Below are 13,859 nucleotides of genomic sequence, written 5' to 3' on the forward strand. Positions count from 1 at the left end.
CAAAGGCAGTCTTCCAGACCTGTCTCAGGATACACTGTCACAGCAGCACCTACAATTCGTATGGATTAAGCTGGAAATTTAACATTTCAACATGAATTGTTCTATGAATAAATTAAAGTGGCAGCCATGCAATGCAAGCAGGAAAAGAAAAATAATTAGGTTTAAAATTCTAATTTATTAAAGGAGACTCAGCAAGTAACAACAGGATTTTTCAAAATACCTTGTCTAAGAAACAGTTCAGGATTAGAAAATCCCATTAAAACTCACCATAAATCCATTTAATAAGAAATGCTAAAAACAGCAGCAAGAGGTTAAATGTAACAAACATGATACAGTCACTGCTAATCCTTTCCCTGAACCAAAAGCTCAGAATGGTTGTGTATCTTTTGGTTTTATATGCCATAATTTGCTGATGTTCCTACTGCTCAATGTAAATTAACCAAAGAGTAGACTGGGGCATGGCAGGCTACTTCTGTGTAATACAACACTTTGTACCAGCTCAGGACCCAAGAATGCTGAGAAAAGATAAACTATTTTAGTGTTGCATTGGTTTGTCCTTTTTTCTAACCAGCTGAACAAACAGATGGACAACACCTAAATCAAAATACAGGCTAATTATTTCACTAATATTTGCATCTTTTCCCTTGACTTTTCTCCATGCCATTTTAAAGCTATTATTTTCACTTTTGTCTCCAGCCAAGTTTCCATAAGGAGACATTCACACATGCCAGAGCAGTAGTAAGGCAGTCAAAAGAGCAGCAACTTCAAAGGAGCATTATAGAAAGTATCACAGTCAAAAGCAACAGGGAGACAAGAAAAATTATAGCAACATTATCAACCTGTGTCCCCCAGTAAATAAGAGAAAGCAGCCCAAATGAAAAGGACACCTGCTTTATAACAGTTTGCAGGAGAAAATAAATTCCATTTCCTACCCTTTTTACTATTTCAAGGAGAAAGACTTTATTTTCTTGATACAAAAACCAGCCTTTCCAAAACAGTGCAAAGGCATGGCTCTCTGCACTTGCAGACAAAGAACCACACATCCCTCGTGCGTTAACTACTTTTGCCTGCCTGGAAAAGTGTCCATGACCAGCTCTTTGGAAATACAAGTAGATAGGTTTACACTGCAGTGCTGCCTTCTCGACAAGGTTTTCCAAAGGAATTCAGTTGGACAAAAAAAAAAAAAAGAGAAAATGCTTTCCTGAGCTGATTCATATGCTCATGGAGCTCACTTCAAAATTTAGCGGTTTATAAATCTAATGCTTTCTAACACTTTCTTTCATACAACCCCCAACTATAAATATTGTAGACTACCAAAGAAGTTAATGCACAGTGTATTAAACATAAATTTAATATGAAATAATGTTTGTTAATTTGTGCATGGATTCCATGTAATGTCATTACTGTAACACTGTGCTTTTAAAAAACAAATCAATACATTTAACATACTGAACTGAAGCTGATATTTAACTTTATTCAAACGCAAACTAAGCCATATAAAATAAATTTATGACTTTTATGCTTTTGTATTTGAGAAATAAGGTTTTGACTATTAGAAATTAATGTTTAATAGATTTGAAGAATAAAACTAATGTTCCAGAGTATGTATCTGAGTGTATTAATCCTGTATTCTAATTGTGAGTTTTTCTTCTTTCTGATGTAGGGCAGTAACACGAATGAATCCCAAATACACTGATCATTGTTTCAGATGTTTCCCAGATTTGGGCAATGAAGGAAACATTGACTGAGGTCCCCAAGAATCTCTAATTAAAAGTCTACAACTGTCATGGAACTGTCCTTTTTAAAAAACCCACGAGGGGCCAATAATTGCAGGCACCGTGAGCAAAACCTGTACCTGCTAATCAAAGCCATTAGTGCCATGCAACCGGAATGGGACACAGGAAAAGGACAACACACACAGACAAGTGCCTTGCTACCACTGACTAACCCATCAATTCTGAGTTGAACCCACTGGGGAGAGAAGCTGCTAGAAGCAACACAATTTATGCACTCAGCTGCTCTATAGAGAAAGGACAATCTGCCCAGGAGGAAAGTCTGAAAGTCTACAGTCACCTTCTACTGAGGAGCAATCCATCAGCTGCTAACGCCACCTTTATCAACACACTAGAAATCTGGAAAGGGCATTTTACAAGAGCAGATTGTGATAGAACAAGAGAGGATGGTTTAAACTGAAAGATGGTAGAGTTAGATTAGATACCAGGAAGAAATTCTTCCCTGGGAGAGTGGTGAGGTGCTGGCATAGGGTGCCCACAGAAGCTGTGGCTGCCCTATACTTGGCAGTGTTCAAGGCCCGGCTGGACAAGGCTTGGAGCAACTCAGTCCAGTGGAAGGTGTCCCTGCCCGTGGCAGGGAGTTGGAACTGGATGAGCTTTAAGGCTGCTTCCAATCCAAACCAGTCTGTGATTCTATTAACTTTTAATTCCCATTTTGTGTTGATCTTTCTGTTCATATCACGCCAACGTTAAACATATATATACACACACAATACAAACACACTATGAGACACTCTTGTCAAATGTAGCAAAGTTCACTCCCATGTTTGTGATCACGATTCAACCACATTGCTGATGCTTACAGTGCATTATGTCTCAAGTCATCTGTAACTAGTAACTCAATACAACTCAGTACATCCATGGTAACAGTGTGTACTGAAACTGCTATTTCTGCATACGGTTCTCATTTAACCTGAGGTCCATTAACGTGCTTTTAACAGTGCTGATGGGACTGAGCACTAAAAAGCAGAAGTGGTAACTTGCAGTCAGATTCACTATAAGGTTGGGTTTTTTTCACTGCTGCAGTGGTGCAATATACACATCAGGGCATTTACTGTTTCAGTAACAAAGTTTCACTGACAAAACCATAATTCAGTATTATTTTGGGAGTCATGGGAAATAAAGGCTTAACGGATAAAAATATAATAATAATAAAAAATAAAATTTGAAAGCATTCATTATTGAGTCAAAGTACAGTTTTCAGAAATCTTATGGAGCTCCAAGAACATAAAATCCTCCTAAACTCAGATGAAACATCTCTTAGATAGTCCAAAACTGAGAAACCTCTGCTGATTCCACTGAACAGGTGGTTGCCTCTGCTCAGCCATGAATCCCTACTTCTTCACCTCTCTTTCTTATATTGTACTATATTTTTGTATTCTGTTTTCTTTGTCTGTTAGTCTTCTTATTCCCTCTCAAACACATCCCTTGCCCATTCACTTCTTTCTGTGCTTGTTATCTTTCTCTCTACCTATGTTTCTTTCCTGCTCTGACAAAAATACATTTCAACATTACTGTTCAGAACCACTGGCATAAACCAGTTGTAAACAACCTTATTAACCGCACAATATTATTCCTTACTTCTAGAAATGGAGGGAGCAAACCCAACAACAATGGTGATGCATCCACTTTGCAAACATAAATGAAAGCCTTTAGACAAAACAGCTATTGGAAAAAACAAAACACATGACCAAACCAGCAGTAAAATCATACGAAATCATAGTAACTGTGTTCAGTGTCAACCTGCCATCTACCTGTCCTTGTCCTTATACACCGTCATTATGGCTCCTTCACAAATTCATTTCAACTCTCAGACTTTTAGTCTATGAAATACAATTTTTGACACATACGCACACTGGGCAGTCAACATCCAGGATGAGCACAGCTATCTGCTTTCCTCAAGCATTTATGTATCAGAAACCTCAAGTTAAGAGGTATTATTAACTACGTAAGAGCCATTATTACATATTTCCTCAAAGCAGAAGAAGGTAAAACTGCATCTAAAAGCACTCTGTACACAAATGAAGCTTAATGGGAAGAAAAAAAGAGATACCAAAGAGAGACAAAGGACATTACAGGAAAAGAATGAGGACACAACCTCCAAATCCACTACAAATAGATGTATTTACTGTCCATAATTCTCAAGAAACCATTACTAATTCTTGCAATAATAAAAGCCATGTTCATTCTGCAGGACTATACCAAAAAAAGAAATAAAAATCTATGCGCAAATTCCAGCAATAGGTTAAAATATGTTTTACAGATGACTTAAGTAAAACTAAGGTAAACACAATGGAGAGGCTATTACGCCAGTACATTAATATAATTACCTGAATGCACACAAGTACGTAGGTAGGCTGATGCTTAAAGTAATGACCTTTTACATTTACAAAAGAATCAAGAGAGATGTGAAATACATGAAGCATACTGGGGTTTTATTCAACCTTCATCATTTATACAAAAACACAGTATGAAATTCCTACATCAATGCAAGTTGATGTTTCAGTTAAGAGGTTGTTTCAATACATATATTTAAAGCAATCTGTTAAGAACATAGCTTAAGAAGAGGGCTTTGAACATATTTTCAAGTTCACCAAATAAGAGATCATTAAAATATTAATTTTGAATGAACCAAAATAGCACCCACAATGTAACTTTGTAACATGAGGACAACCAATATGCTCTGCTAAGCTATCAAACTGGACAGCAAACAGGCACAGTACCTATATACTGAGGTATAGACCCCAAGAGATTGTAAATCACATACCTGCGCCTTTCTGCACAAAACACAAGCCTCAGAAGCAAGCTATAGCATGTATTTCTACAGCATTGCAGAAGAACATGAAAGTTCAAAGAGACTCCTAAAAAAATGAAAAAATAAAAATAATAGGCAAAGAAGGAACTTTCCCCTCATGTGATCTCAATTCATATTTAATGTTCATTTATCTGCATTACAGCGCAGATGACAGGGAATAAAAAATTACACTGACATGACTGGTTTGCTGAGTATATTTTAACCATATATCTTCTGTATGTTCTCCACCCTACAAATAAAACTTGCTATTCACAGTCTCAGCAATACAAGTAAGAAAAGGACTTACATACTGGTAAGTGTTCAGATACTATCACTTTTCAAGTGCTGTATCTTTAATCTGATCTACTACACAAATGAAGAATATGGGATCATATTGGTCATTTACTATTCCTTATGGTCATCTTTTAAAAAATACATATATTCATGAAAATTAGTATCTGCACAGTAAAAACAAATTCAACTGAGTGTCCTCCAAGGGAAAAGCAAACTGCTATATGTATTTTTGGCATCAACCTGCTGGGCAATCAATACCCACACAGCTCTGGAGAAAACAGAATCATGGTGTTATGTGAGAAAGCTGGGGTCACTGCAGAGGAGGAAGGGAAGGAACAGATACTAAGGGGCAAAAACGATTTAAATCTACAGAAAAACAAGCTTCTCTCATTCCACTGATGGTAGACGCTTACCAATAAAGTATCTCGAACGACACGGCTATGTAAAACATCAGATTCAGTTTACACTATAAAGCTCATTCAACACATCTTCTAATTCAAAACAAAACATAGTTCTCTCCATCTCCAGATCCTGTAAGAATTTCCCTGCTACTTACAAAAATCTTTCATAAATTCTAAAGAATTGTGGGTGGAAAATAAGTCCTAGCTATCAGAAACTAATCTGGATTTAGATTTCCACTGTTTCAGCGAGAGCGATGGGAGCTCCTTTATCACTGCACCAACACACTGCACTGACTCAGTCCAGGAACCACTAAGGTCTTTCGAGCACTGGCTTAATCAAGCCCAGTTCTCAGCCCTCAGTCTTGCATGACATCAGGCAACATGTTCCCTGGATCTGTGATGTCTTAAAAAGCTAGGGAAGTATTATCCCTATTCAATACTTAGTGGAAGATCCAAGATAAACACTCTTCCATATCATGCTTACTTAAGAAATCACCAGTACCAGACATCCACTGCCCCCCTATGATAGATCACTGAGGCCCACTTGCCTTTCCTTCTCTACACCACCTACTGAAAAATCCAGTGAGCTACCTCCTCAGTCACTGCACCTCCCAATCTAAACAGAAACAAAATTCATTTGATTATGCTTAAATTGACATGCAAAGCTCAGAGCTGCAGAACTTGAAGAGGGAATATAAATTCAGTTCTGACAGGCATCTTCAGCATATGACTGGGGCAGAGATAACCTCAGAGATACTGGATGTGTGGCACACCCAAGATCAGAATGAGGTCTGAGTGCAACACTGATCAGAGACATCTAGATGACCAGAAACCGGGCCCCATATTTTACTGCTAATGACACCATTCTTAAACCTTCCTCTTAAAAATTCAACTATTAAAAAAATGGGAGGGAAGAAAATAAAGTTGACAAAGAAAAGGAAACAGATGAGAGAACAGTTTCACTGTCCAGGTTAAAAGAAATGTAAGAAAAGTACAGTAAATAATAACTAACAAAAAGTCACAGATTTGAAAATATCTGCAATTCTTCTATCCTGTAGTATCTCCCAAACTTCCAGTAATGTGACTGGCAACCCAATAAAGCAATAGATATTATGCATATTCACATGATTTACTAATTCTTCTTGAATTTATAGAAGTATCACAACTTCAAATGGCTCAACCTTGATTTTAGTCATCCTAAATCAATCTTCTAGATCACACTCAGAGTGCAAGCAGGTAAGTCAACATGTACCCTGCATTCAAAGCAGAGTTTTGACACTACAAAACTGAATCTGGAAACAGAAAAGCTCCTCTAATAGTCAGTGGCATTCACAGATAAAGAAGCTATTATGCGATTCAGAAAGCTTTTTGATCTGCTTCTCACACGGAACACTACCAACTCCTTTTAAGTTCATCATACCGCTTAGAAAAATGTACCAGTGTATGTTCCTTCACAGACATTCTTCTATGATTTTTTTAATGTATTTCACCCATACTGCTCCCCCAAATAAAATGTTAAACTTAGAGTGAAATACAAATGCTGTACACAGAGCACATGCATAAAGACTGAGCTGTACTGTTTATAAAAATAGGCTTCAGTGTATCATAGAAGTAAATAAAACCTTTCCTATTACAGTCATTTTAGACATTGCAAGAATCCAGAAGGAAGGCTGGTAAGTATTACTAGGGCAGCTACAGCACTTCTCTAATTGATAGAGACACACAAATCTCTGACATAAGTATGGCCTAATTTCAAATTATCACCTGATAGGAAATGACCTCCAGATTCTTTGTACGCTGGGAAGAGGGAATAGCAGGTTCCTCCCAGCTACCACTTCACCACATACACTAAACATTTTGTCTTTTTATGCAGGCCCATGACTGCTCTTTGGCAAAACTGAAGTACAAGAAGCCCATAAGTAAGACTCACAATGAAACATTACAAGTAAGTGTAGTCATAACGCAAAGGATTAAAACATTCCCAGCATCTCTGGTCATGCCTAATTCCTCTGTCACTAATGAAGAATAGCCCTAAAATAGTGATCAAAATTAGATCTACAATGCAGAAGTATTTTTATATATAGAAAATAGCAGAAAGAATAAACAGTTCCAGCTTCATCTACATTAGGCTTTAGTGCTCTTTTAATAACTACTGCAAACATCAGTTCAGCTTGAGCCAATCCAAAAAGCAAGAAGACACTAGCAAAGACACATTACTGCCTTATTTTATATACAAATCCATACCCTAAACCAGGGTTCAGCATCACTATCTCAACTATCAGTTGATGGCTTAAGCCTCCTGCAGAAAGCTTTCTACCTTTGTTACTCTGATGGAACCAAGCCAGTAACAGGAATCCAACAAAACAATCTGAAGAAAAATTATTAATTGGCAATACCAGTTTCAATTGCAAAGTCCTACACAATTTCATTATGCTATCAATGTCTTGAAAACATTAATCAAGCTTCCTCCTGATAATAAAAGGAGGGGAAAAAAGCACAGAAAACAGAAGCAGAATATATACTAGTAGCATGCAACACAATTCTTGATAGAAAACCTTAGGTGGTCCTAGCAGAACATACCAGAATGCTTCTGGACCTTCAGCGTATTACCTTAACTGAAACTAGTGACCCCACTGACTCATAATCTGTAGCTTCAGTTGCCACCAAATTATCAGAGATATAAATAATTTTAACATATATAGCAATAAAACAAATGTATCTATATATTCTATATACAACATAGAGACAGAATACAGAGGATACAGCAATTAGCAGTATGGCCAAATAATTCAATATGAAGGTTAGTAATTGCTACTCAAGAACACAGACAAAAAACCTATGCAAATGGAAATCCAACACCGATGTCCATGGTTTTTTTTGCCCAATGTATTCTGTCCCCAGTGTCCATTGTACATGTCTACATATATTAATAATCTATGGGCACCAAAGCCTCATAACATGTGGTCAGACTGTCACATATTAAGACTTCCAAATTACCTGATTTTACATGGAAGCAAAATGATGTTCAGTTTCTTTAAGCTCTCCTTACTGGCCTTCACAACTATTGCCTTAGTATTTACTTGGACTGAAGGTACCACAGATGCTATTCAGAGAGCATGCTAGCTCCACACTTTCTAAACCACAGAAAATCTACAGATGGTGACTCCACACCTGGTTTTCACACAGCTTAGCACTTTCCTTCTTCTCTTTTTGGCCATTTTTTTATTTTACTGTAACAGAACTGTGACTGTAAAATTCAACTGACTGGACTTGCTTCTTTAAGTCGACTCTCACTTGAGCAGATCCGGATGAAAGAATACAGAAGGAACAATTTATGCAGTGTTGTCACCCGTAAGTTCCTGCCTGTGCGTTGTTTGTCTTTAACCTTTGGTTTTAAATTAATTACGTTTCTCTAGTAATGACCTTTAAAATGGTTTAATTGACCCTTTATGGATTTCCTTTACCATTCACCTTCATTTGATGCTGATGTACTAGTTGGAACGCTGTTATTTCTGAAAAGTAAGTATCAATATTACACATTTGTACTTATTTCTTCTAGCAATGCAACAGTAATGTAACTGTTGTTGTAATGTTCCAATAATAAACAATACTGAAAAGACTCAGTGAAAGAACAAATATAAGCTGCCCTTAGAAGTATTTTTCCTATTCCACCTGTCTGCTATTACAATCTGAACAGCAGCATTCCTAACTATCCCAAACTTTGCATGTGTATGATGCAAAAAGGAGAAAACATCATAAAGCACATCCAGAAAACAAATGCATTTCAAAAACAAAAGCACTGAGTGCAGTATTCCACTAATCCCAATGAAAAAGTCCTGGCATCTGCAATGTCTTGTAATTTTCTCTAGAAACTAATGTTTTAAAGAATGACACAATTTAGTATTATAGGTATAACACACACACTCATTCCTTCCCACAAACTCTAGCTGAGAATTACATTTAACAGGGCACCTTAAAAATCTACATATGTTCAATGAATAACAGCTAAATTAAAAGTAAACAAATTGTGTTATGCTTCAGTTTCAAGCAAGTGAAACCCAGCCAGCCAAATAGTAAGTAGAAAGTACTTTATTTGCCTATAAAAATAGAATTATCTATAACTATAAAATAAATAATTCTTAATTATAAAATATATATTTGTTTTATAATGGTAATTTATTTTTATCACACAGATTTTTCAAAGTGTGTTATTCTTTTGATAGCTATACAGCAGGCTTTGCTCTAGCCACTAGTCAAAGAAATTTGTATGTATTCTGAATTCTAATGTAAGAGAAACTACTATGTCAATGAAAGATCCTTAATAGAGCTTTTAAACCTTTCCATTCATTTACATTAATTCACGTTGCAAGACGTAGCCAACATTTTAAACGAACACAGAAGGAAAAGCTGTTTCTATCACCTAAAACTCAATACTGTAACTTACTTTCAGCCATTACTCTTGACTATGTATTTCTTACCAAGCCAAAAAGCTTTGTAAACTTTTAGTTTCATTGTAAAGACACATTTCTCAATCCTTCACAAAAACAACAGGAGGGAAAACTGAGCATGTTAGTTCACATTTCATTTCAAAGTTCAAGTCTCAAAGAATCACAAATAGAGCTCTAAAGCAGGTCACCTTTCAGTTTCTTTACAGACTTCAATTACATTTAAAAAATAAACAGTAGCCTTTATATAAAGCTTTCAAAGTACAATGTTCTGGAAGAGATCACCGAGTCATCCGCACACAGACTAACCATGCACTATTATCCCTCATCTGATTTTCTGTCAAGAAACTCACCTTTATTTGGAAGAATCTCAGTGCATCAAAAAGATTTTTCTGAGATACAAAACACAAATACACAACTTCTTCCCAAAATCCATTTCTTTCTGGCCAGCTCCTAGTCAAAAGAAAAACTTCACGCTAATCTTTTTGCAAAATAATTGTCAGGTAATGTTTTATAGACAGCCTATAAACCTGGAAACTAGGAAGCTATTTTCTGCTAAAGCTGGCACAGCAAGTGGACAGGCAACAACAGACGTTAAAAGCTTATCATTCTTTGGCCACAGGTTTTAATAGTGCATCTTTGTTCAGCCTCTACCTTTGTTCCCCGAGACAATCACAGCCAGACTTTATGCCAAACTAAAAAAAAACACATCAACTGTATTTCATCTCAGTGTTAGCCCCAGGCTTCAGATCCTGAAACGTGTGTTTGAAAGTATTTAATCCCCAGCCTAATAACTGACTCAAAGCTACCACACAAAAATAACACCCAATCCAGGACTCAGCACTGCAGTTTTGGGGTTGTTTTCTTCCTTTCTCACACACTAAAGAAAGCGCCATAAAGCAGTGAGAATCAATCACAGGGTGTCAGAACACAGTGACTTGCGAGGTGCAGAGCAGGGCCTGAATTGGAGGGAAGCTTGTTTGAGGTTTGAGGCCCTTCTTCAGCTTCTATTTCAGCTTCCCCAAGCCTCTGAAGAGATTTTTAATTTCAACCCTCTTGGGTCAAGGAGACCGCTCTTCTCATCTTGTATCACATGCCATAACTTTATACAAAGAAGCACACTACTGGGCTCAGCCAGTAACAAAGGATTTTGATGTTGTGTCAGCCACTGAAGGTGTATCTAAAAATCTGGATTCTCTCCATGCAATCAAAAATGATTTGCTAATAAAAGTTAATTAGAATGTCTTAAAACATTGCCTAGGCAGTCAAATGGTGCCCAAAGAAAAGCTTTTATTCAAGTACAGCATCTTTTTTTGTTATTATCTTACTTGTTTATACAGAGCTCCTTCCACTTTTGGATACAGCCTGGACTAAAATAATGAGGGCAGTGTTAGTCAGAATTTCTGATACAACCATACTTAGCAAAAAACACTGCAGGAATTCAGTCAACTTCTAATATTTGAACTGAATGAAAATGTGTGTAAAAATTAATCCCCTGAAAAACCTCTGTCACTAAATAATCAGGAATTTCTTGTCCATATATAAACAAGATAGTTAAAACCAAAACATAAAGTCTATCAATTCCCATCCGCTACTTGTTTCTCAATCTGGTTAACGAGGTAAAAACAGTTCTTCAGCCATGCTCCATCACACACACCTATTTAACCATAACATTTATGAGCAAGCAACTAGCCCACCTCTGCAAGAAGTCCGACATGCCAAGAGTGCCAGTTATTCTTAGAGTGAGCCATGACCACAGTTTCACGTAATTAGAGATGTTATAAAACGCATCCCGCCCGCTCGCCCCATCCCCCTCCACCACTACCACCATTGCAGGAGTGACTTGTTACACATCGCGATGAGCAAGTCGCATTCCCTGCCCGCGGACAGAGCGGGGATCAGGCCATAAGAAGGGCACGAGATGTGAACAGGGATTCTCTCCGCTCCAGGCAGGCGCCGAGCCTGCCCGCTGCCTCCGTGCGGACGGCGCGGCCGCGGGCCTCGGCCAGCCCGAGAACAGCCTCTTCTCACCCGGCACCCGAGCACACACGGGCTGTCCTCCCGAGGGGCAGACCCGATGAAGACCAGCAAAAGCTGTTTACCCCTTCTATAGGATCGCCGGCGTGGGGTGAAAGGTGCCCCGGCCGCGCCGAACGAGGGGGTCACCCAGTCAAAGCACCCGGGGACGGGGGAGAATGGCGATGAGGGGGCTCGCAGGACCAGCGCCGGTGCGGGCTGAAGGCGATCGCTGCCTTTCCCTTTCGGCGACGAGGCGCCTCTCCCTTCGGCGGGGTGCGGGGAGGACAAGGGCGGCGGGGTGAGGGGGCACCTGGAGCCCCCCAAGCCCTGTGCTGGGGCGGTGTCGCCTATACGGCGGCTCCGCTGAGGCGTCGGAGCCCTCCACTCCCGCCCGCCCGCGGGGCCTCGCTGCGGGCGGCAGGGCCCTGGGGAGCGGGTTACCCCGGCCTCCCGCGCCTGAAGGCGGAGGGCTGCGCGGCGCTCACTCACCTCGGGAGGCAGCAGGCGCCACCGGGTCTGCATGGCGAGAAGGATTCCCCGGGGCCGCGCTCCGCCGCCGCTCGCTGCCGGGCGGGCCCCGCAGACCCCGCGAGCGCTGGAGAGGCTGGCGCCCCCCCTCACTGCCTGCCGGCCCGGCTCGCTCGCTGGCTCCGCGGCCAAGGCCGCCGCAGCTACCGGCAGCCAGCGCCCCCTGGCCGGCCCCAGCGGCAGCGCATGGCACTGCGGCACCGCCGGGGAGGCTGTGCGGAGCCTGCCGCACCCCCGCCCCGCGGCACGGGGGGCCGGGCAGGCCGCGGCGCCGCCGCCGCCTCCGGCCTGGCCGCTCAACGCCGGGCGTATGCGGGTGGAGAGCGGGAGGAGTCACCTAGGGCGGGGGGACGGAACTGTGGCGGCGCGGAGGGGAGCCCAGCCGCTCACCCCGCCGCGGGGTCCCGCCAAGCCCGCACGGCCCCGCAGCCAGGGCCTCCCGCCTGCACACACCGCTCCACACACATGGAGACGCGGAGGGAGGGCGGCACCGGGCGGGGGCCGCAAACCAGCCGCAGGCAGCCCGGCAGAGGGGCTGCGTGAGGCGCGGCTGTACCGCTGCCCGCGCCGCGGGGAGGCACCCACCGCTACCCGGCACTGCGCGGCCGGGAGACGAACCGAGGGCTCGCGGCTGTGAGCCGTAGGTGGTTTATTTCACCGTTTCATGTTGAAGTACCTTTGAAATCACGAGAGGGGCACCCCGTCCTGTGGGACGCCCGCAGCCGCCCGTGCATAGCCATACAGCTACCCTGAGGGGTGCATGTGCGCGGAGGCATCCGCTCAAAGACACGTTAACTCTAAAGCAAAGCTAGACAGCAGGGAGAACAAAACAAAACACACACGGTCGTTCCTCGCAGCAGCAGTGTCAAAACTACGATGGCAAGCTGACAGGTTGTGCCGTTCATAACCGAATCTGAAAGTCCCGCGCGAACGCCCGCCGCCTTGCCTCATGGAGCCGCCACCTCAGGGAGCCCCTCGGCTCGGGTAGGACCCTGCTTCATGGAGCCTCCCCCCGCCTCATCGGGCCCCTCGCTTCAGGGAGTCCCTGGCCTGAAGGAGCCCCCCGCCTCAGGTAGGACCCCGCCTCAGACCGCTCCTCACCTCAACAGTGCCTCACCTCGGCTCCCCCGCAGGAACGGCTCGCCCATCCCCGAGGGAAGGCGAGCAGAACCGCCACCGTCCCCTCACCTTCGGCCTCTGGCTTCCCCCCAGCCGCGGCGGAGCGCCATGTCACCCCTAGGAAGGAGGGAAAGGCGAGTGTGGTGGCAGCTGGTGCGGTTGCACCGCCATTCCCGCTCCTCAGGTCTTTGCGCTCGCAGGCTATCACTTCACAGCAGGTTAGGCTTCTCCATTAACTTCCTGCATCTGGCAGTGAATACGGTGTAATGAGCCCCGGTGATAAAATCTAGGCCTTCTTGCTCCAAGAGCATCAGCCCATCCCACTTGAAATGAAAGGGAAGCACTTAATGTTTATTCATTGATTCTGGTAGAACTATGTGCTTTTCAAGCAGAAAATACGAGATACTCCCAATCAACTGAATCATCAATCCATGGGAAAAGAGCTGAGGAGATCAAAAATGCTGAT

The 13,859-nt window shown here is 42.0% G+C and overlaps 1 protein-coding gene across 1 annotated transcript in view; it reads right to left on the reverse strand.

The window, feature by feature from the left end:
- ZFYVE9 (zinc finger FYVE-type containing 9) overlaps positions 1-12,428 on the reverse strand; it is a 68,742-nt gene extending 56,314 nt beyond the window's left edge. Inside the window, exon 1 of the mRNA XM_057413564.1 lies at positions 12,236-12,428. The gene's annotated coding sequence lies outside the window, so the exon portion shown is untranslated. The remainder of the gene's footprint in view (positions 1-12,235) is intronic.
- Positions 12,429-13,859: the final 1,431 nt, after the last annotated feature.

The sequence above is a fragment of the Pezoporus wallicus genome, unplaced genomic scaffold (genome assembly GCF_028554395.1).
Source record: "Pezoporus wallicus isolate ANWC-B61680 ecotype Strahan unplaced genomic scaffold, APGP_CSIRO_Pwel_v1 contig_13740, whole genome shotgun sequence".
NCBI lineage: Eukaryota > Metazoa > Chordata > Aves > Psittaciformes > Psittacidae > Pezoporus > Pezoporus wallicus.